Source organism: Benincasa hispida, chromosome 4 (genome assembly GCF_027475165.1).
Source record: "Benincasa hispida cultivar pf3 chromosome 4, pf3_genome.v1.1, whole genome shotgun sequence".
Lineage (NCBI taxonomy): Eukaryota > Viridiplantae > Streptophyta > Magnoliopsida > Cucurbitales > Cucurbitaceae > Benincasa > Benincasa hispida.
The window spans coordinates 10,890,506-10,915,855 of NC_143481.1; positions in this window are offsets into that span (position 1 = coordinate 10,890,506).

Here is a 25,350-nt window from a genome sequence, read left to right on the forward strand (position 1 = left end):
CACACAATCATTTTTCAAAATTGTAAGGTGATCACACGCTTCTGCGAGAATAGGATTCCCTTCAGAGGCATAAACCTCAACAATCTCTCACTTTTCCTAAAGCTAGTGGGTTGTACAAATCAGAGTCAGTGTATCCTATAAGGATCAAATCCTTAACTCCATACACAAGCATGCAATCCTTCATTCTCCGAAGATACTTGAGGATGGTTTCAACTGTTGTCCAGCGATATAATCTTGAATTGGATTGATATCTACTGACAATCCCCACTGCATAGCAAATGTCAAGTCTAGTACATAACATTGCATATATAAGCTGCCAACAACCATTGCATAGGGGTTCCATTTCATTTCCTTGACTTTTTTAGATGTTTTAGGACATTGTTCCTTAGAGAACACAATTCCATGCCTGAAAGGTAATAAATCCTTTTTGAATTATTCATCGAATATTGGAAAATTATCTTGTCAATACAAGAAGCTTGAGACTGAAGGATCTCTTACCGAAGAGTTCCATGAGCGCATTCGGATCGCTCCGATCTCACATTGATCGAAATACAACATTATACATTCATACGAACAGTTATGCAAACAAACACTAATTATCGGCATGCTATGAACAAAAAAATAACAAGAGAAAGAGTTCCATACCAGTTAAAGACAATCTTCAATCTTCGGAACTCAATGCAGCGGAACCTTCCAAGCGATCTACCAAGCCCAGTAGCAGCGTCAACAACAGCAGCACGAACAACTGCAAACTTACAAACGCAATGGGGACGACACCACCAGTAAAGAGCCCCGGTATTCTCCGAGTGAAAACCCAAAGGGTGGTCTTTGGTGAATTTGGTAGAGGAAGGATGAAACACAAATTGTGTAGGCGATAAGAAAGTGGGAGGGAAAAAGACGTTATCGCATAGCACGCTGCTTATCGTTTAAGAGATACTACATGATCGTGTAGGTTTTACTGAACGATCGTTTAGGAAAAAGTATACGATCGTTTAGAGAAGCTATGCAATCGTATAGAAAATAGTGTGCAATCGTTTAGGCGCGAGGTGGACGATCATTTAGGCGCGAGGCAACTATCGCATAGGCTCTTGATTCTTTAAGCGATCGTTCTCTATTCTCCAACGCGCGCTTCTACGATTTCTTTTGGACGATTGACGGATGATTAAAAAATGAAACAATTTCATTTTTATTTCATCGGTTACAATAACCGACTCATTCCCACTAACTCACTTCCAAACGTGAAAATTGAGTTAATTATCATATAACTAACCAATTAATTAATTAATAAATATAATCATATTATATTTTTAACCTATAGTTTGATATCACATATCTACTATAGTATTTTCTTCTCTACTTGATATAAATCATATTTATATCTAATTTCCTCCAAAATAATGTATCTCATACATTTAGCCAATTATATCATATATAATTAACCAGTCCAATTATATCATATATAACCGAACTTTCTCTAGTCAATTTGAACATTTCAAATTAACCTAAACACTGGTTCTTAACTTTATCCAAGCTACCCAGGGGACTTAATGGACCTGTGGCTCGAAGCTCCAACGGTCCGTGAATAGCTGACTAAACTCTTTAGCCACAAGATCCACCATCCGTTAACTGTCAAGAATTTCACTAAAGACCAACAACTGAACTCTTCTTACCACAGATATAATTCTGTGTCCATCGGATATAACCAATCATGAGTATGATGACCCTTCACAGATGCTCGTAAGTACAACTGAGCCAAATTATCGTTATGTCCCTGTAGTTACATCTCACTCCTTAAGTACCACTGATTCCTCTAATGAACAATACAACATAGTCCAACGATGTGTGAACACCTCTCGGGCTAAGAAAAGATGTGTGGCGTCACATCGTTCAAGCCCCGGAATCAGCCCTTAAGGAAGCTATCTATCTACTTACCCCTACCTCGGGGAAAGAGTGAATTCCATCTTGTGTAGCTGAGTTCCCAGCTCCCAAATCAGACAAATCCCCAAAATGGTAGGTTTGAATTGATGACTTGGCCACTCGCACCCTTACAAATCAAAAAACCACCCTCAATGGCAAGAGTTCCCAACTCACTCAAGATTGAGGTCATGTTACCTATGGTCATCCTAGTGAAGTGAAATTTCTATCATGAACGGTGTTATATAGTGAGACGGTAATACTTCGTGGTCAGGTCTTATACAAACTCTTTGTATAGGACACCCCCGCTCGCATGTCCCCGACACGAATGATCAGGATCAGACCATCTGTGACAAGTCACAACATTTGTGACCATTCCACAAAGCGGACCGCATCCATAGTGTTAACAGGATAAGGTTTCCCTCTTATATCCATATACTATAGACCATTTTGGTTATCACTTAAGACATGATCCATTTGTATGTCACCACATACATGCTTGAGTCACATACAAATAATCAAGGATTTTATGTTTATTGGTTTGTGGTAAAGCAAATAAAACAAGTAACTGAGAAAAATACAAAATGTGAAGTAAATATCATATATTAACAAACAAGCATTTGTGCAAACTACAGGACATGAGACTTTAAGGCATCAACCTCAACAATCTCCCACTTGTCCTAAAGTGAAGTGGGGTGTACAAAAAACTAGTACAAAACAATAAACTAGGGCATAAAAGCCCAGCACAAGAAAAACTCCCACTTTCCCTAGTCCAACCGTGGCCAATCCTGTAGACCCATGCTCCGTAGGTGACCCTCAAACACTGTAGCCATGAGAGACTTCATAAACGGGTCAGCAACATTAAAATGGCCTGGGTTAGACTGATCCGTCTCATCTTCTCAATCTCTTGAGGCGTTTTAGGACACATGTCCTTAGACAAAGTGACTCCATGCCTGAACAGTAGTAGGCCCCTCCTGGAGTCTTGCATCGAGTACTTGAGCAACATCTTGTCAATGTACGATGCCTGAGACAGTGCTAGCATTTTGTTCTTACGATCCCGAAAGATTTGTATACCTAGAACAAACTGAGCCTCTCCCAAATCTTTCATTTGGAATTGGGTCGCTAGCCAGTTCTTAACTGCAGTCAGTAGACCTACATCATTCCCAATGAGTAGGATATCGTCTACGTATAACACTAAGAAGACTACTGAAACATTGATGATCTTCTTGTAGATCCATTTACAACTTATAGGGCGAACCCTATCAGACTGATCTACAAGATCTCATACTGAGTTGAAGTACATCGACTCCATCTCGAGATCTCGATCAACATCCTCCATTGCATTCTTATAAGACAATGAATCCTCAACGTCACCATCTGCTACCATAGCAAGGATTTTTGTGAAACCCAGATAGCAAATGGGTGGGTTACAACCCTCCCACTATGTCAAGGTTCCCTCAACTCTTGAGGTGGAATCGACCGACTGGATGAACTCCCATCAACAACTCTTGCTGATGTAGCAGACTCTTCAACAACTCTTGTTGAAGTTTCAGTAGTTTCATTGGAAAGCTCATGCAACATGACTTTGCTTCGTGGACTATGCTCCCTTATATGATCCTCCTCCAGGAAAGTAGCGTTTGTTGAAACAAACACTCTATTTTCCATCGAATCATAAAAATAACCCCCTCGTGTACCTTTGGGGTAGCCTACAAAAAGGCATAACCTCGACTGTGGGATTAGCCTCAAGCACATGTGTCAGGTAACCCCAAATGTGAAAGTGACGTAAACTAGTTTTACGCCCGTTCTACAATTCTAGAGGTGTTCTTGCAACACTCTTAAAGGGAACACAGTTGAGTATATATACTGCAATCTCCACTGCGAAACCCCAAAACGAGTCCGGTAAAGAAGCATAACTCATCATCGAGCGAACCATGTCTAATAGGGTCCTATATCTTCTCTCCGCTTCACCATTTTGCTGAGGTGTACCTGGCGTTGAGAGTTGGGAAACGATTCCATGTTCTATCAAATAGTCCTGGAATGTCGAGTCCAAAAACTCTCCACCTCGATTCGATCAAAATGTTTTAATCCGTCTATCTAATGCATTTTCAACTTCAGCCTTGAACTCTTTGAACTTGTCAAAGGATTTAGACTTCCGTTGCATAAGATAAACATACCCGTACCTGAACTAATCATCAGTAAAACTGATAAAATACTCATAGCCACCTCGGGCTCACACATTCATAGGACCACAAAGGTCAGAATGTACTAACTCAAGAGGCTTCTTGGCTCTATGACCTTTTCCAGTAAAAGGTCGTTTAGTCATCTTACCCTCAAGGCAAGATTCGCACACTAGTAATGAATTTTTTTCTTACTTAAAAGTCCATTCTTCACCAATCTCTCAATCCTATTGAGATTGATGTGCCCTAAACGAAGATGCCAAAGTTGGACATTTTCTTTTGGAGAAATTCGTTAATGTTTTAATTGAGTTACGGTAGTTCTGAACAATTTAGTATTATGGGGGGAATTAATGGCTAACGGCCTTAGCACATATAAATTTGATTCCAGATTTGTTGTGCAAATAAAAACACCATCTTTATTAATAAACGCTTTATCCACATTAAAAGAGATAGTATATTTACATTGCAATAAACACTTTATAGAAATAAGGTTCCTCTTTAGTTCAGGAACAATATATACATCATGTAAAACAAGAAAAATATTCTGTAAAGCTAATTGAAGTCCTCCCACTACCACAGCTGAGACGACATGCCCGGTACCTACTCGTATCGTCATCTCACCAGCCTCCAGTTGTCGTCAAGATCTAATCCCCTGGAAAGAAGAACAAACATGGTTAGTGGTGCCCAAATCAATTATCCAGCAGAATCATAATTGTCATTAAAAAAGTTTCAAGAACAAGTAAATCATATTTACTTTTATTAGCCTTGGCTGCTTTCTTCTCTTTTAGATACCAAGGACAGTTCCTCTTCCAGTGTCTATCTTGGTTGTAGTGGAAACATTTTCCCTTAGCAACCTGTGGACACCTCCTTGGGGCGACAGGTGGTGGGTTAGCAGGTGCCTTCCCATTACCCTTACCACCCTTCTTCTTGTTCCCCTTTGCAAAGTTAGAAGTAGAAGGTGCAAACTTTGTTCCTAAGGTCAAACCTCTATGGAACGTCCTAGAGGATGAAGCAACATTTGCCTCACCCTTCTGCCTCTCCTTACTTTTCAGTAAAGATTGGTATATATGCAACTCGTCGAGGAGAGTTGTAAGGTTGTATTTCACTTTGTTAAGAATCACATTACTAACAAAGTGCAAGAATCTCTCCAGCAAATAATGCAGGATTATGCTAACCTGGCTGTCCTCATCGATGGTAGACCCATTCAAATCCGCTACATTAAAGTGGACCATCATGTTTAGCATATGTTCACGAATAGAGGTGTCTTCTTCCATTTTGGAGTTGAATATATATTTAAGAGCCTCATGCATAATTTTTTTAGATGGTTGTCCAAACATCCCCCACAGGGACTTCATGATCTCATATGCTGAGACCATAGGCTCATGTTTTTTGGCCAAGACTTTAGAAAGACTTGCCAAGATGTAGGCTCGGACCTTCTCATTCACCCTTGTCCATCGCTTGTATGCCTTCCGAACATTTCAAACGACATTCGGAGCTAGAATAGAAGGACAAGACTCTGTGAGAGCGAACATGAGATCCTCGATGATCAAAATCATCGTGATCATGTGTTTCCATGTTGCGAAATTATCGCCAGTAAGTTTTTCGACGCTTAGCAATGCTAACGTAGTTGTTGCCATTTTGAAAAAGTTGCTGAAAATACGAACAAAACTTTATTAGAATTTGCTAAACCACTTTTAAAACAATCAATTTTGCAAAACAGTTTCAAGTACTCTAAGTTATAGACTTCTATTTTGCAATGATGCCCTAGTGAGGCAGGACAAATGTCACCGTTGGGGTGATCAGTTGCCCCTTCGCTGGAATGAGACATTCTCAACCATTAGGCAGAACCAACTCTTGGAACAGAACCTAACAGTTACCTTATCCTTTTATAGGAGATCAAATAAAGAAACGCGCAAAACTGCCATCCTTTACGGGGACACTCCCAGGGTGCCTCGAGGCGATGTGCAGTAACTTTATTCAACCTAACGAGGGAGACCGAGGGATATGCTGTCGCACTTCCCGCTCCTACTTACTATAAACACTCTTTCCATCCACCTTGATATTGACCTACCTAAACACCATTTGTTGGGGGGACACACCAAAGGTGCCACGAGGCTGAGGGTAGATCTCACAGTGTGGACTATTTAGGAGAAACGTGAAAGGTTTATGTGAAGCATCTTATGTCCCAAGTACCTCCCACTAAATGTTCTACCTAGGGATTCATTAACCTAGACAATCGGCTACTGATTTTAGTCTAAGTTGTCTTTTTAAACTCTGCTCATAAACAACGTTTGTCTATGAAATATGAACAAGTTCAAGTAGTCACATTTAAACACTTTAATGGACTGCCCTTAACTTGCATGCATGCATCAAATCTATCTAATTCACCTTTCTAAGTAAGTTCCCAGGTAGGGGTGTTACGTTTTCGTCAACTTAAATAACTCAGCCTAGACAGAACCCGCCTTAGACAAAAGGTCCCTTATAGATAGATTTGCTACACTTTAACCTTTTATTAGCCAATTTAATCCTATTAAACTGATTAAAAGATTAAAGCCTTAGGGTTGCTAATCATATTAGAACTGTGATCTTAGGTCTATGTAATCCAAGTTTTAAACACTTTATAACCATATTAAGCCTAAGTGAGCATGCATGTCTTTCTTATTTCTTTTAGTTCTAATTTCTCTTTAACTTTTAAAAAGAAACAACTAAAACCATTGCATACAACGAAGCATTTATAACATTTATAAAGTAACTTATGTGTTATGCTTCATGCAATGTCCGGTCGTTACTATACATAACTTTTATATAACGCGTAACAACCAAGCAAACATGCTAACATTCACCCTTATACTATAACAATTATAATATAAAGATGATGCATGTCAATGCTTTTTATGCATGCATAAATATAACTCTTATATTATATGATGCATAGGCATGCTCTTACAAAATTAAATCATGCTTCTCTAAATTATAACAATTACAATAAAGAGATGATGCATGACCATTGCATAACCTAAGGTGGGATTTACTATATGTGCATACCATATGACATATAAAAAACATACATCGCATGTAATAAACAAAGGATTGATGGACCAGGATGAGCCTTTACAAAAAATCGGAATGAAAGAACCCTATCTATTACATTTTTCATTGAGCAAACCGGTTCACAGGCGAACAGGGTCTTGAACCACCAGGAGGTCTTCATCGTAGTAAACTCCAGTAGGTAGACGATCGTTCAGTGTGCACTATACGATAGAAGCATAAGTAAACGATCGTGTAGACGACGATGAGGCTACAAAGCCTGATCGTCTATGCGATCGTGTAGCACGATGACATGTAAACGATTTACCTCACGTTACTAAGCGATCGTTTAGTCCGTTACTAAGCGATGAAGCTTTCCGACCTAAACGATCGTCTAGCGTGCACGCTTTAAACGATCCGCGAGCATCTCATCATCTACACGACGTGATACTCAGTGATCGCGTACCTGATCGTCACTAATTTTAGTTTCTCACACAATCATTTTTCAAAATTGTAAGGCGATCACATGCTTCCGTGAGAATAGGACTCCCTTCAGGAGCATAAACCTCAACAATCTCTCACTTGTCCTAAAGCTAGTGGGTTGTACAAATCAAAGTCAGTGTACTCTGTAAAGATCAAATCCTTAAATCCATACACAAGCATGCAATTCCTCATTCTTCGAAGATACTTGAGGATGGTTTCAACTATTGTCCAGTGATCTAATCTTGAATTTGATTGATATCTACTGGCAATCCCCACTACATAGCAAATGTTAAGTCTAATACATAACATTGCATACATAAGCTGCCAACAACCATTGCATAGGGGTTCCATTTCATTTCCTTGACTTTTTTAGATGTTTTAGGACATTGTTCCTTAAAGAACACAATTCCATGCCTGAAAGGTAATAAACCCTTTTTGAATTGTGCATCAAAATTGGAAAATTATCTTGTCAATACAAGAACCATGAGTGCGATTGAAGGATCTCTTACCGAAGAGTTCTATGAGCGCGTTTGGATCGCTCCGATCTCACAGTGACCGAAATACAACATTATACATTCATACGAACAATTATGCAAATAAACACTAATTATCGACATGCTATGAACAACAAAATAATAAGAAAGAGAGTTCCATACCAGTTAAAGACAATCTTCAATCTTTGGAACTCAATGCAGCGGAACCCTCCAAGCGATCTACCAATGCCCAGTAACAGCGTCAATAACAGCAGCACGAACAATCGCAAACTCACGACCACAATGGGGACGACACCACCAGTAAAAAGCCCTGGGTATTCTCGGAGTGAAAACCCAAAGGGTGGTCTTTGGTGAATTTGGTAGAGGAAGGAGGAAGCACGAATCGTGTAGGCGATAAGTAAGTGGAAAGGGAAAAAGGCGCTATCGCATAGCACGCTGCTTATCGTTTAGGAGACACTACATGATCATGTAGGTTTTACTGAACGATCGTTTAGGAAAAGATATACGATCTTTTAGAAAAATTGACACACTGTCGATCGTTTAGAGAAGCTATGCGATCGTGTAGGAAATAGTGTGCGATCGTTTAGGCACAAGGTGAACGATCGTTTAGGCGCGAGGCAACTATCACATAGGCTCTCGATTCTTTAAGCGATCGTTCTCTATTCTACAACGCGCGCTTCTGCGATTTCTTTGGACGATTGACAGACAATTAAAAAATGAAACAATTTCATTTTTATTTCATCGGTTACAATAACCGACTCATTCCCACTAACCCACTTCCAAACGTGAAAATTGGGTTAATTATCATATCATAATATATTTTTAACCTATAGTTTGATATCACATATCTACTATAGTATTTTCTCCTCTACTTGATATAAATCATATTTATATCTAATTTCCTCCAAAATAATGTATCTCATACATTTAGCCAATTATATCATATGTAATTAACCAGTCCAATTATATCATATATAACTGAAATTCCTCTTGTCAATTTGAAAATTTCAAATTAACCTAAACACTGGTTCTTAACTTTATCCAAGCTACCCAGAGGACCTCATGAACCTGTGGCTCGAAGCTTCAACAGTCCGTGAATAGCTGACTAAACTCTTTAGCAATGAGATCCACCATTCGTTAACTGTCAGACATTTCACTAAAGACCAACGGCTGAACTCTTCTTACCACAGATATATTTTTGTGTCCATCGGATATAACCAATCATGAGTATGATGTCCCTTCACAGATGCTCGTAAATACAGCTGAGCCAAATTACCGTTATGTCCCTGTAGTTACATCTCACTCCTTAAGTACCACTGATTCTTCTAATGAACAATACAACATAGTCCTACTATGTGTGAACACCTCCCGGACCAAGAGAAGGTGTGTGGCACTACATCGTTTAAGCCCTGGAATTCGCCTTTAAGGGAACTATCTATCTACTTACCCCTGCCTCGGGGAAGGAGTGGATTCCATCTTGTGTAGCTGAGTTCCCAGCTCCCAAATTAAACGAATCCCCAAAATGGTAGGTTTGAATCGGCGACCTGGCTAGTCGCATCCATACAAATCAAAGGACCGCCCTCAATGGCAGGAGTTCCCAACTCACTCAAGATTGAGGTCATGTTACCTATGGTCATCCTAGTGAAGTGAAATCTCTGTCATGAATGGTATTATATAACGAGACGTTAACACTTCATGGTCAGATCTTATACAAACTCTTTGTATAGGACTGTCCCCGAAACGAATGATTAGAATCAGACCATCCGTGACAAGTCACAACACTTGTGACCATTCCACAAAATGAGCCACATCCGTAGCGTTACCAGGATAAGGTTTCCCTCCTATATCCATATACTACAGACCATTTTGGTTATCACTCAAGACATGATCCACTTGTATGTCACCACATACATGCTTGAGTCACATATAGATAACCAGGGATTTTATGTTTATTGATTTGTGGTAAAACAAGTAACTGAGCAAAATATAAGATGTGAAGTAAATATCATATATTAACAACACAAGCGTTCGTACAAACTGTTTACAAACTACAGGACACGAGAATTTAGGGCATCAGCCCCAACAGAGACATGACTAGCATTTTGTTCTTACGATCCCTGGTGATTTGGATGTTTAGAATGAACTGTGCCTCTCCCAAATATTTCATTTGGAACTGGTAACTAACCACTGTTTGACTCTGTCAGTAGACCTACACCATTCCCAATGAGTAAGATATCATCCACATACAACACTAAGAAAGCTATTGAATTGTTGATAATTTTCTTATAGACACAAGGCTCATCAACATATTGGTTAAAGCCATGAGGTTTGATCGCGGTATCAAATATTATATTCTAAGATCGAGAAGCCTGATTCAATCCATAAATGAACTGATTAAATTTTAAACCATTTGCTTTTGACCTTGTTTAATGAACTTCTTTGGTTGCTGCATATAGATGGTATTCTCAAGATTATCATTGAGAAAGGCAGTCTTGACGTCCATTTACCGTATCTCATAGTCATAATATGTAGCAGTAGACAGGAGAATGCAGATAGACTTAAGCATGGCAACAGGAGAGAAAAATTCCTCATAGTTCACTCTCTCAACCTGGGTATAACCCTTTGCCACCAATCGAACCTTAAAGGTTTATACCTTACCATCTATACTCTTTTTTCTCTTGTAGATCCATTTGCAACCTACAAGTTTTACACCATTAGATTGATCTACAAGATCCCAATATGAATTGAAATACATAGACTCCATTTTGAGATGATAGCATTAACCCATTCATCTTTGTCCACATCATCCAATGTTGTTTATAGGACAATGGATCCTCAACTTCGCCATCTAATATGACGGTGAGGGTTTTTGTTAAACTCATATAACGAGCAAGTGGATTCGGAACCTTCCCACTGCATTGAGGCTCCCTCAATTGTTGAGGTGGATGAGCTTGAATAGATGAACCAACATCAATAACTCTTGTTCATGTACTAGTCTCTTCAACAACTCTTGTTGATGTGTTAGTAGTTTCATTGGAAAGTTCATTCAACACAGTTTTACTATGGGACTTATGCTCCCTGATGTAGTCCTCTTCGCAAATAATTTATTTTCTTTAGAATCAAAGAAGTAACCACCCCTTGTTTCCTTGGGATAGCCTACGACTAGGCACAATTTTGAATGAGGTTCCAATTTCTTAGGATTTCCCTCAAGCACATATGTTGGGGCAACCCTAAATTCGGAAGTGTTATAAACTACCTTTATGACCTCTCCATAATTCCAAAGGTGTTTTAGAAACACTCTTGGATGAAACATTGTTCAAAATATATGTTGCAGTCATTATTGAATAACCCCAAAATGAATTAGGTAATTGAGCATAACTCATCATAAACCGAACCATGTCTAACAAGGTTCTATTTCTTCTTTATGATATACCATTTTGTTTAGGTGTACCAGGTGCTAGGAGTTGGGATGTGATTCCATGTTCTATCACATAGTCCTAGAATCTTAAATCTATATATCTCCACCTCGATCTAATTGAAATGTTTTAAAGGTTTTACCTAATGCATTCTCAACCTCAACCTTATACCCTTTGAACTTTTCAAGAGCTTTAGAATTATGTTGCATTAGGTAAACATGCCCATATCTCGAATAATTATCTATAAAAGAGATGAAATATTCAAACCCCCTTTTCTTTCCTTATCATTCATAGGACCACATAGGTCTGAATGTACAAGTTCCAACAGTTCTTTGGCTCTATGACCTTTTCCAGTAAAAGGTATTTTTGTTATTTTTCCTTCAAAGCATAACTCACATACTGGTAAAGAAATTTTTTCCTAACTTGCTTAGAAGTCCACTCTTAACCAACCTCTCAATCCTATTGCGATTTTTGTGACCTAATCTTAGATGCCAAAGATGGGCATTTTCCTTAGTAGAAATATTTTGTCTTTTCTGTTGAGTTGTTGCAGTTCTGAACATTTCAGTATTTAATAGCGCTTTAGATTTTAATGGTCTTCACACATATAAATTACTCTCTAAGTTTGTAGAACAAATATTTACATCATTTTTATAAATAAACACTTTATTTACATTAAAAGAAATTGTGTAATGTTGTTTTAACAAAGCTTGTACAAAATTAGATTCCTTTCAGATTTGGAACCACATAAGCACGGTTTAATAGTAGAAAGGATTTATGAAAAATTAGTTTCACGCCTCCCACTGAAACTATTGAGATGACATGCCCTGTTCCAACTTGCATCATCATCTCGCCAGACCCGAGCTGCTGCCAAAAACTAAGTCTGTGAAAAGAAGAACAGACATATTAATGACCTTTGAATCAATTATCTAGGCTGAATCATCTTGCTCCATTAACAGGTTTCTAAAACTAGTAAATCATATTTACCTTGCTTGGCCTTCTTTTTCTCCTCCAAATACTTGAGACAGTTCCATTTCCAATGTTTCTTCTTGTTTCAATGAAAACATTTTTCCTTGGCAACCTTGACCTTCATGCCCTTCTGGACTGCAACAAGATTAGCGTTATTTCTCTGACCTCCCTTCTTCTTCTTCCACTTTTTAGTACTAAATGAAGAAAGTACAAACTTAGTTCCAGATGTCGAATCTCTGAAGATCTTCTTGAAGGAAGTGGAAATATTTGCCTCTCCCTTCTATTCCTTTACTTTCATCAAGGATTGGTAAGTCTGTAGTTCATTAAAAAGGGTGGTTAGGTTGTAGTCTAGCTTGTTCATAACAACATTACTATGAAACTCTCTGACAGAGTCTCTAGAATAAAGCTAACTTGACAAACATCATCGATGACAACCCTGTTCATTGCAGCCACATTAAAATAGACCATCATGTTGAAAACGTGTTCTCTAACAGATGTCCCCTCTTTCATACGGGCATTGAAATTGAACTTTAGAGCATCATGGAGATGTAAGGATGGTTGTCTAAACATCTCTGGCAGTGAATCCATCATCTCGAATGCAGTGACCATGAATTCGTGCTTCTTTGCCAAAACTTCATTTAAGCTTGCTAGAATGTACGATCAGACCTTTTCATTTGCCTTTACCCATTTATCGTATGCATCCCGAACATTTTGTGCTGCATTTTGAGTTGGGACCTGAGCATACTCCTCAAGTGGGACAAATCTTAGGTCATCGACAGTATTAATTGAATTTTTCCGACTAGTGTAATTATCACCTTAGCTTATCAGCACTTAGAAGGTTGATTGTAGTGCTAGTCATATTGAAGTTTGTTGAAACCATACAAATAATTTATATTAGTTATAAGCATTACCCATTAAAACAAATTAAATTTAGCAAAATGTTAACATACCCTATATGACATCTAATTTTTCAATGATGCTTCAGTGAGTTAGAATAAAAGCCACTGAAGGGTGGTCAGTTATCCCTTCACTGAATTGAGACACTCTTAACCAATCATCACACTAGAACAACTCTTATTCCTATAATGATTAGTCACCATTGTTCGGTCAAGAAATTATTAACTTGCTTAAAATTTCTTGTAAGTGCAACTCTTCATTTTATACCCTAAAGTTCAACCCCCCCCAATGAGTCAACCAAAAGAAAAACTTAATTGGGGAAAAAACACTTTTTGAAGGGAGACACAAGCAAAGGTGCCACGAAGCTGAGCATGAACTTCACAACAAACTAATGAAAGAGACTGTGGGATGAGTTGACACATATCCCTCTCCCACTTACTATAACACTTTCTCCATTCACCTTGGTATCGACCTATGCAAATACCTTCTGAAGAGGGGCACGAGCAAACAGTGCCACGAGGCCGAGCATAGATCTCACGATGTGAACTTTTAGGGAGAACGTGAGAAGAATTAATATATCATATACATCATTTTCCTCCCACTAAGTGTTTTAAATCTAGTATTCTTTCCTTAGGTAAAATCGATTAATAATTTATCTAAGTCCATTGTTAAATTGGCCCAATATAATTCTTACATAGAATAGTTTAACTATTGGGATGTATGCCTTAAAGCCTCATAATTATATGTTATTTGAAATAATGGTTGATTATTTTTAATCCATTTAAGAAAGATCCAAAGTTATTTTTGTAACTTAAACAATATGTGGTTGACATACAAGTGGATCATGTTTAAGTGGTAACCTAAATGGTCTGTAGTATATGGATAATACTAGGTACCTTATCCAAGTATCCAAGTGACACTATGGATATGACCCACTTTTTAATTGTTACAATTGTTGTAAAGTGTTAAAAATTATTTAATCCTAATCCTTCATTTGGATACATGTGAATGGAGATATCCTATATAAAGAGTTTGTATAAGATCAGACTGCGAAATAGTTAGTTTCTCTTTATAACACCGTTACTTAAAGAGACTTACATTTCACTAGGATGACCATAGGTAACTCGACCTTAATCCCGAGTGAGTTGTGAACTCCTATCTATGAGGGCGATTCTTTAATCTATATGGGTAAGAGTGGCAAGATTCTCGATTCAATATGCCTACCATTTGGGGAATTTGTCTGTGTAGGGAGTTGGGAACACAACTACATAAGATGACATTCACTCCTTCCCATCTTTAGGGTAAATAGATGAATTGTCCCTTAAGCTAATTTTGGATTTTAGACAATGAGGCCTCACCCTCTCACTAGCCCAAGAGGGATTAGTTTATAGTTGAACTATGAACTATTTGTAGAGGAATTAGTGATACTTAAGGAGTTAGATGTAGTAATAGGGATAAAATAGTAATTTGATCTAGTTGTAGTTATGAGCAATCCGTGAAGGATCGACTTACTGTTGATTGGTTATATCTATGGACACAAAAATTATCTACAGTTTGAAGAGTGAAGGAAACCGGACACGAGGATTTCCATGAGCAGTGGAAGGATCTTTCCAAATTTCAATCGTATATGAAGTTTACAATTATAATCACAAACGGAAACATGTGGCTATGCATAAAATAGAAATTACAACATGTTTTACTACAGATCAAGGGAAGAATCAACAAACCTTTGTAGACTCATCTTGAAGTTCCTTGATCACGAACACTCGATCATAGAAACACAGGAACACAGGAATATTCGTCCAACACGACCGCTACACTGCACGAACACCGCACACTCGAACTAAGCGATCGCCAATGTCACGAACACCCCGAACACTGTGAACGGCCTCCACAGAACCTCGACAGTGTCGAGTTGAGTATGACACCACCAAGAAGGTAACCTTGGTATTCTTTGTGTGAGAATCTAGAGGGTGGGCTCTATGTGGACTTGGTTTGAGGCAGAAAACCGGAGGAACCACAATCGTGTAAACGATTGAGCAAGTGGGAGATGGAACAACCTATCGTATAAGTCGATGCTCAATCATTTAGGAAAAGCCATGTGATCGTTTAGCTTATCGTCTAGCTGAGTGTCTATTGTGTAAGAACACTCCACGATCATTTAGCTAACTCCAAGCTGTCGCTTAATAAATCTGGTTTACTTGACAACTTCTCCGTGAGTATTTTCCGAGATTGGAAATCTCAAATCAACATCCTTTTCTTCTCTTTTCTTCTCAAAATTAGGAAAATATTTTTCCTTTTATCTCACAGTTACCATGAAACCACCAATAACCTCCTGCTCAATTGGTTATTAGAGAAAAAGAGATAATTATCTAATAATTAATATTATTAAATATAAATTATAATTAACTTACCATAATATATTTATAACCTATAGTTTTAATATTTCACCTCATGAAACATATAAACCATATCTCTTTTTCTATTTCGTGGCACTTAATGTAAATCTTATTTACATTAATCCTCCACTTGATGTATCTCATACACCATACCGATCATATCATATATAATCAAATTACCTCTTTAGTCACGGGATCCACCATCCGTTAACTGTCAGGCACTCCACTAAAGAATGACAGCTAAACTCTCCTTATCACATATATATTATATGTCCATCTTAACCAATCAACGGAGCAACAACCCTTCACAGATCGCTCGTAAGTACAGCTCGGCCAATAACCTTTATACCCTTGTAGTTATATCTAACTTCTTAAGTACCACTGAATCCTCTAATAAACATAAGTCATAGTCCTACCCCTGCTTCGGGGAAGGAGTGAATTCCATCTTGTGTATTGAGTTCTCAGCTCCCAAATCAGAAAAGTCCCCAAAAAGGTAAGCATGTTGAGTTGGCAATCTGGCCACTCTCACCCATACTAATAAAAATGACCGCCCTAAAAGTCAAGAGCTTCCAAAATACTCAAGATTAGGGTCGTGTCACCTATGGTCGTTTAGGTGAGATGTAAGTCTCCAGTATCAATAGCATTATATACAAAGTCTAGTCATCTCGTGGTCCGGTCTTATACAAACTCTTTGTATAGGACACCCCTACTCGCATGTCTCCACATGAATGATCAGGATCTACCATCTGTAGTAGTTTATAACACTTGCAAACCTCTACAAAGCGGGTCATATCCATAGTGTCACTAGGATCAAGTATCATACTTTAATCCTTATACTACATACCTATTTAGGTTATCACTCAAGACATGATCCACTTGTATATCACATATACATGCTTAAGTTTACATAAGATAACCTTGGAGTTTTGTTTATTAGATATCAGTAAATGCCAAGATGGGATAACAATTATTTTATTCATAAAATAATGTGTATAATTATAAACAACAAGACTCCGGGAGAATTAGAACACCAGTCCCAACAAAGAGTGCAGTTGTGGGTCTTTAGTGAAGTGACTCACAGTTAATGAATTTCGATTAATTTAATTAAAGAGTTTGAATTAATCTCGAATCAATGAAGTTTCTAATATGTGGGCCTATTAGGACCTTTACTAGCTCACAAAGGATAAAATAATAATAAATTAATTTTGGATTCATTTGAATTGTTCAAAATAAATAAGGAAATTAATTGTATAAGATACAATTAATATAATGTAAATAGATACATTTTAATATATAGTTAATTATAAATATGATTTATAATTAGTATTATATATGAGAGAAACAAATGTTTGAATATGATTCAAATATTATTTATATGAATGAGATTTATAGTTATATATATAACTATAGGTTAAAATTAATATGAATATGATTCATATTAAAACTATAGGTTACATAAGAGAATAGTGTATTTGAATAAGATTCAAGTATGTATTTGATATGAATGAGAGTCATATTAAAAATATAGGTTAAATTTAATATGAATGAGATTTAATGTGACATAATTAAATATATGATATTTATTTAATTGAATTAATTAATATGTATTAAATTAAATGGGATTTAATTTAAATTAAATGTTAATGTTAACTCCCCAGGAGTTAACAATGGGAGTTAACGTAAAGTTCAAGGCAGTTATCTCCCCTCATAAGTGTGATACACAGTGTGGTATTGTGTTGTTGAAGAATACAAAGGAAGTGAGTTCTTTTGTAGTTTTTTCAACATCTTCCTCTTTAATAAAAAATCTCTCGCTCTCTCAAATGGTTTTCCCTTACAAAAATTGAAGAGCCCACAACTCCTTCGATTTTTATCCTAGAATAGTAAGGAAGACTCGAAGGTCGTGTTCTTGGAAGGAGCATCAAGTTTGAGGGATATTTTCACTGTACAAAGAGTTCATGGCCTGGGAATTCATCCGAGAAGAAAACATTGAAGATTGTCTTCAAGAGTTAGTCTTCTAATATCTTTATTCCTTTTTAAGAGCATGCTGAGATGATTTATATTTATCCTAAAGGGATCGAATCCCACAGCAGAAGCATTGTGAGTGCCTCGTCTCCCACAATTCGATTTTTACATAAACAAATTTAGTATAATAAAACAGAATATAAACATGTAATATAGCATGTTTGAGAGAAAAAGATTAGAACCATGCTTACCTCTGTAGATTCCCAAGCTTCACGAACAATCCTCTTTAAGTTCCAACGAACAACTCCTCCAACGTCTTGATCACGAACGATTTCTTGAACAATCTCGAATACTACCACGAGAGTAACCTCGTTATTCTCTAGGATTTCAATAGAAGGAGAGGGAGAGGAGAAAAGGGTTTTGAAGAGTAGAGAGGATTCTCTTTATGGCTTAGGAAAAAATCTACACAATAACACTTGTGTATTGTGTATTGTCTGTGTCTATGTCAGTATATCCCAAAGGAGACATAGTGAGGTCTTTATATAGAGAAAGGTCAAACCCTTTTCCTAATCCTTTTCCTATTTTTATTTTCCATAATTAATTAACTAAATAACACTTATATAATTAATTAGTCCAATTAATTAAATAACACTTATTTAATTTAATTTACACATTAATTAAATAACTATTTATACATTAAATCCAAATTAGTGTATATATATATATTTATTTATTTATTTATTATCATAAACATCGTATGTATATATGCAATACCTCTCTATTAATTAATTCTCCGTAAATCTAATTCTCTTGAATTTAATTAATTGAATCTTATTCAAATATTACTTTTCAATTTAATTTTAATTATAGATCATATCCATAATCAATTATATATTAATCACATAAATATATGATTTCCTCAGATTAATTTAAATAATTCAAATCATCCCTATTAAATATTCTATTGTGAGCTAACAAGGAGATATGGTGGACCTGTAGAACAGAAGCTCCAACGATATGAGATTAATTGGCTAAACTCATTAACCAAGTTGATCAATATTCGTTAACTGTGGGTACATCTCACTAAAGACCCACAACTACACTCTTCTCACTACGAATATATTTTTGTGTCCATGGATATAGATCAATAACAATAAGTTAGTCTTTCATGAGTGTTCGTAACTCCAACTGGAACAAATTACCGTTTTACCCTTAGATTACATTTGATTCCTTAAGTACTAGTGCTCCTCTAATGAACAACCTGTTTATGGTCCAACCAATAAACATAAACCCCTCTCGGGCCAATGAGAGGGTAGGGCCCTTTATTCAAGTCTCGGAGACACAACTTAAGGGAACACTCATCTACTTACCTTTAAGGCGAGAAGGAGTGAATTCCATCTTGTATTATTATGTTTCCTACTCCCCACTTGGTCTGGTCCCTAAAATGGTAGGTATATTGGGTCGGCGAACTGACCACCCTCACTCATACAAATTGAAGGACAATCCTTCGTGAATAGGAATTCATAATATACTCAGATTAAGACTAAGTTGTCTAGGTCATCTTATTGAAATAGGGACCTAACAAGTTAACGGTGTTATATCTAATGGTTACTATTTCATAGGATACCCCCACTCGTATGTCAACTACACAAATGCATTAGATTATTGTGTTTGTATCAAATACAAAGTGGGTCATATCCATAATGTTATCATGATAAGGTACCAACCTTATCCCTATACTATAGACCCTTCAGGATGTATCTTAGACATTGATCCCTGTATGTCTCCACATACAGTTCGAGACTGATAAGGAAGCCTTGGATGTTAGTTTATTAGATTTAAGGTTATTAAGACAACATAGACAGACAACACAAACAATAACATTTATTGAATAACATCTATAATTCTTTGTTGATGACGATCAATTAATAACATTTACTATCTATGAGTTTTAGAGCATAAGACCCAACATATACTGCATATGTTGTATGTTTTTCTCTGTTCTTCATGAATTTCTAAAATGAATTTCGGAAACACAAGTGTTCGCATGCTTCCGCTGAGGAATTTGATTCCTTCAATTAGTATCAAAACCAAATCGTGCTTTCGATTTTTGTTTTGGGACTAAAAACAGAGAAGGGGTGGGTAGTATTCTATACATTTGACACTTAGATTTATTACTTTAAAGTTGTTTATAGTTATAAAGGCTCGTCGTTTTAGGAATTTAATTCTTGCTATTGAGTCTGTAAGCCCATGTCGATCGAATTGCAAGAGTTGCTGTTAAGATCAATAGAAAACAAAGCAAAAACGGACAAAGAATGAAAAGAGAAAAGCATTATGTGCTGCAGCGTAAAACACAACGTTGGAACGCTCAGCTTTACACTGCGACATAGAAGGCCCAACATTGCGACACTTAACAATAGTGTTGCAACGCTGATGCCAAGCTTTGCAAAGCTGCGAGGAGTGTAGCTTTTCGCTACGACAACCATAAACCAACGTTGCAACACTTTTGCCGAGCATTGCAACGCTCCAGTCGTTTGACGTGTGCGTTCTAAGCAATTGCAGATGTGGGTTTGAGCCTCATAAGCAGTTTTGGAGCAGTTTTTTGTTCTATTTTCGTTTTTTAATTTTTAATTAATTAAATTAATATAATTTTTATATTGATTTAATTAATTTTTAGGGGTGCTATAGTTTTGTCTATTTTTGTTGATTAATTTAATGTTTGCATTTGATTTATGATTAAATTAAGTATATGTTGCATGACGTATGCCATATAGTTTAAAATTCCACCTTAGGACAAATATTTTCATGCATCATTTTAATATAAATGTTATATTATATGATTGCATGATATAATAAGCATGCACATGCATCATGTCTGATATAAATGTTACATTATATGGTTACATGTATAAGCATGACATGCATTTTTTTTTATTAATATAAGCGTTATATTATATGCTAGCATGCTTATTATTATTTTCATTAGTATTAGTATAAGAGTTATATTAATTAATGAAAATACTTGATCGTGCATCGTATTTAAATAAAAATGTTCTATTTAAAGTTTAGGTTAATTCCTAAAGTATGTACATGCATGATTATACTATATAGTTTGCATGAATAATATAAGTGTTATATTATAGGTTTTGATGTATGATTAAAAGCACGTTTAACTATATAGTAATTCATCAACATAAGTATAAGAGTTATATTATGTAAGTTAATGAATGTGGTATGCATGGAATAAGGTTTTATTAATTAGTTTATAATTTTTATATTTAACTAATAATACCACGAGATGCATATTGCTCGATTGCATGCTAGCCTAATGCGATTAGAATAAGGTTAATTAATTAATTTTAAATGGTTTAAAACTGTTTTAATTCATCTTCAAATTTTATTTCTAATAAGATTAGCTTTTTTAAAAAATATTTTATTTTTCTTTTAATAGGATTAAAATGATTAAATAAAAGATGAAATTTATAAAACATTGTCTATAAGGGACCTTTGTCGAAGAAATGTTTTGTTTAAGAAATTGGATATTTAAGCTGACGGAAACGGAACACCCCTACCTAAAAACCAACCTGGAAGGTGAACTAGTCAAATATTTTATAAGTATGCAATAGATGATTAGAATTTATTAAATTTTTAATGAATGAAAATCATACATTGTTAAATATCCAATATAGGAGTTATATAGGGAAAATTTAACAAGACTTAGATTTTTAAAAAAAAAATACTTAGACTAATTCACCTAAGTAATGAGCCATCAATTTTATAATACTTAGTGAGAAAAAAAGATATATATGATATGTCATTTTTTCTCTCACACTTTCCCTAAAAGTTCACATCATGAGACTCATGCTCGACCTCGAGGTGCCCTGGGAGCGTTCCACTTCGGATGATGTTTGCATGGATCAATATCAAGGTGAATGGAGAAAGTATTTATAGTAAGTGGGAGAAGGATGTGTGTCAACATGTGCTACAGTCTCCTTCATTAGCTTGCAGCGTGAGATATTTTTGCACGGCCTCGAGGTTCGTTGGGAGCATCACCCTTCGAATGGTTTGTACATTAGGTCAATATCAGAGCGAATTCTAGAAATGGATAAAGTTGTTTTAGTTTTTGCCCCAATTGATTTTTTCTTCAATTAGCTCATTGGGACAGAACTCTATGATCTAAAATGGAAGGTCACACTTACAAGAAATTGTTAAGCAAGTTAATGATTTCTTAACCAAATCAATGGTAAATAATAAGGTTGGCAACAGGGCTAGGGTGGGGTGAGGAGGGGTTCCCCCTCCTTGTCCCCGATGGGGGAATTTACCCCCATCCTCGCCCCTCGCCCTTGCCATTTGAAGATGGGGACGGGCCGAAGATTCCTCGTTAGAGAAACGGGTCCTTATAGGGACCCATTCCCTGTTTTTCCTTTTGTTTCCCCACGAGGACTTTTTTTTTTAAAAAAAAATCCTAATTTTTTTTTTTTTTTTGGTTTGGGCTTGGACACTTTAGCTGAGTTTAGATTTGGCTAAATTAAAAACTAGGCTAAATATAAAAAGTTGAATATCTAATATATATATATATATATATATATATATAAATAAATAAATAAATCTAATCGAGGCGGGGTCAATGTCGGGGATCCTAAATAGGTTCCCCCTTTGACCTCATCCCTAGTTAATCTAGGGATTTTTTGTCCCAATCGGGGTAGGGCCCCGGGGAGACCCGACCCTACGAAAATTTTGCCAGCACTAATAACTAATTGTTATTGGAATAAGAGTTGTTCTAGTGTAACAATTGGTTGAGAATGTCTCTATCTAGTGAAAGGATAACTGACCACCCTTCGGTGGCTCTTGTTCTAACTCATTGAAGTATCATAACAATAGAAATTTTGAATTAATATGAATGAGATTCATATTAAATCTATTGTGTTTTCTTTTAATTTCTATGTTAAATTAGAGTGGGTAAAAGATTGCATATAATAAAATAACATGTTTTATATAATCAAGTGTTATATCTTTTTCTCTCAAAAGTTTTAATTTTTAATTTTCGATATAAGTCAAAAAGTTTTATGTTACTTTGAAAAAATGTCATTAACACATAATGACATTGTAATTTTGTCTTTAATTTGGAAAATGTTCTAAAAAAATTGTTGCCAATTCATGAAGTGTTCATGAATTATTTTTGAAGTGATAGCTTACTTTTATCATCTAGACAACATATGATGTGCCTGGATTATAAGATAAAGTCATGACAAAAACACATTGTATGTTGGAGTCATGGGAAGTTAAATAACCTCCAGAGTTAAGTATTATCTGAGTCTAAGAAAGATTTCAGTGACTAGAGCTGATAAAGAAAATGTTTCCAAATTAGCTTGGGATGTCACATGATGAGGAATTTTAGAAATACCTTAAGAGGAAGAAAAATAAGAATAAATAAATCTGATTTACCAAGTTCTTGGTGGGGAATAAAGATTCACACCTTGGTAGTTGAATGAAGATTCACTATCAGAATTTTTCTTCATTACAATATAATTATGTTTCTTGGCAAATACTTAATTCAGTGGAATAGTTCTACTAGTTGGCAACAGGAAACTCATCTCAGTTAACATAGTGGGAGACATTAAAATGTCATTTATTTATGCTGAATATGGTATTCTTATCACTGTTCGCACGAGGTTTCCAAAGAAACTTATTTCGTGGAGTTAAACTTGAGTTTGTATTGGTATAGATCTTGATTTGATGCGTTGTGGTTCGATTTCTAACACTTGATCCTCTGATTTTCTCTCAGTTGAATGCGTACACTTAAGGTGAAGAGGTGAAGCGTATGACGTTCTTGAAGTTGAAGTCTTGGAAGGGTGATTTTGTGTCTTCAGAGACTTGTGTCTTCAAGGAAGTATGCAGCTTCAGGAGTCTAGGAGTTGTAGGTGAATTCTCGCTCTCTGAAATGTAGAATTGTTGATCCCAACAAATGAGGAGAACTCCTCTATTTATAGAGTTCTCTGGTGGACTTTGTAGACTTAGGCTTACTTGGTCCATGGGTCTGGCCCTTGGGCCTGATTAGTTGAACTTAGGCTTAGTTAGTTCATGGGTCTGGTCTTTGGGCTCAATTAGTTGGATTTTGGCCTGATTTGACATTTGAGTCAAATTCAGACCATTTTTAAGCTTAGTTGGACTTTAACCCAAATAATAATATCAAATTGGATCAAATTAATCTTATATGATTCAACGGTCATGATGAAAACACGTGGCATCATCGAAATTTGTTTTCAACTTCAATTTGGGACACATGTCAATTCCTAATTGGTCTCAAATTTGATGATTTGGAATTTTGTCTTAATTTAGTGAATGACGTGACAACTTGTGATTGGTTTAAATTTCTCATTCAACAAATGCCTTTTTCGAGATTTATGCACATATATGATTGGATAAATCTCGAAAAATATAAGTTGGAATCAAAATTCAAATATATCTCTTATTGAATTTGATCTCAATTGATGTGTTAGTACATAAGTTTAACTCAAATTTGGGATAAAATTTGGAATATGACCAAATTTTAATTTGAAATTTTACCCAATTTGATTTGGAAATAGGATAAAGACCTAAATTTGGATGAAGTTAATATAAAATTTAGAAGATGCTCAAATTTAAATTTTACATGAATTTGAGATTTTATCCACAATTTAATTTGACTTGAGGATAAAAGTTTGAAGTTGGATGATTTAAATTTGGAATAAATTTTGGAATATGTCTAAATTTTAATTTGAGATTTTATATACAATTTAATCTCAAAGTTGAACAATTTGATTTTTTTTAATAAAATTTGAAATATGGTCAAATTTTAATTTGAGATTTTATCATAATTTGATTTGGAAATAGGGATAAGCACTTTGACTGATTGACAGAAGTAAGTAGGCAAGTCTGGGACTTTTGAATAAGAACTTCTTTGTCAACTACCGATTGTACGGATTGGATTCGCCAGATGCTCAGATTGTCTCGGTCTTCAAGTAGCTACCAGAAAAGCCTCCTTAGCTAGCACAGGGGGCTCAGAAACGAAATTGATAAATGAATGAACTTAGCCATATCCTTCATTTTAGTACTTTTGCTCCCTTCAACACGTCCCTCTACTCAACTTGGTAACCTTCTCCGATTCGTTCTTAGCTCAGAAAAAACAAGAAATTTTTCAGAGAAAGATTGATTTGAATTAGCCATAAAATTTGGAATATGACCAAATTTTAATATGAAATAAATTTGAGAATTTGATTTAAATCAAGGATAAAAGATAAATTTGATTTGAATATGAGATAAAATTTGGAATATGGCCAAATTTTAATTTGAGATGAATTTAAGATAAAATTTGGAATATGTCAAAATTTAAAATTGTTTTTGATATAATTTGATTTAAGGCTAATCCATTCAAACCCACTAAAAATCTTAAATTCAAATTTAAAAGATAAAATATTTTGATTCAAATCTTATCAAAATCTTTGAGAAAAATAAGATTTTAGTAGAAAATCCAAATTAAATTAGGAATTTGAGTCCATTTTTGCCTCTATAAATAAGGTTCACCACACACATCTTTCTCATTCTCATCTTCTACCCCTGCTCTATTCTCACCTTT